Below are 657 nucleotides of genomic sequence, written 5' to 3'. Positions count from 1 at the left end.
CTCTCTCCTTGGTGCTTTCTAGAATCACCTCCCAAAGAACTACCTGCACTCAAGTGCCTGCCTCAGGGTCTACTTTTGGGGGACTCCAAGCTAAGTTTCCAACTCACTTCTAGAATCTTGCTTCTGCCTTTTACTTTTCTACAGCTGATTTCAATGAATAAAGCTCCAGATTAAAAAAGAAAAATAACATAGGCCCATTTGAATGAAGAAACTCTTGTTTTAGACATATATTTGCCTTGAAAAGATAAGACTGTCACTGCTATGTAACCTACTGAGCCACCTTCCTCTTCCTCTTGGCCACCTGCTGAGGTCAGACGTGAGGAGCAGGGGACTTTGCGTGGGGCACAGGCATGAGGAGGGACTGCGCTACACAAAGCACCCCAAGGCAGCCTGAGGACACCCAGCAGTGGTAGTTCCTAATCTCACTCAGGCCCTACAGCTTCTGTCCAAGGAGCCCTGAAAAGTCTGCCCTAAGCTATCCAGCTGACAATTTATCAAAATCAGCAAGCTAGAGGCTGAGAAAGAACACCACAAAAAGTTTTGCTTTTGTCCACATTGTCTAAGTAAAAATTCTGAAAAGAAAATGTCAGGAGCTCTGACTCTGGGAATAGTTCTCCCATTCATGTCTCATTCACCATAAGGAAGGGTTGAAGACAA

The sequence above is a fragment of the Galeopterus variegatus genome, unplaced genomic scaffold (genome assembly GCF_000696425.1).
Source record: "Galeopterus variegatus unplaced genomic scaffold, G_variegatus-3.0.2 Scaffold8597, whole genome shotgun sequence".
Lineage (NCBI taxonomy): Eukaryota > Metazoa > Chordata > Mammalia > Dermoptera > Cynocephalidae > Galeopterus > Galeopterus variegatus.
The sequence above is the reverse complement of the archived record's forward strand: the minus strand, read 5'-3'. Positions refer to the sequence as shown.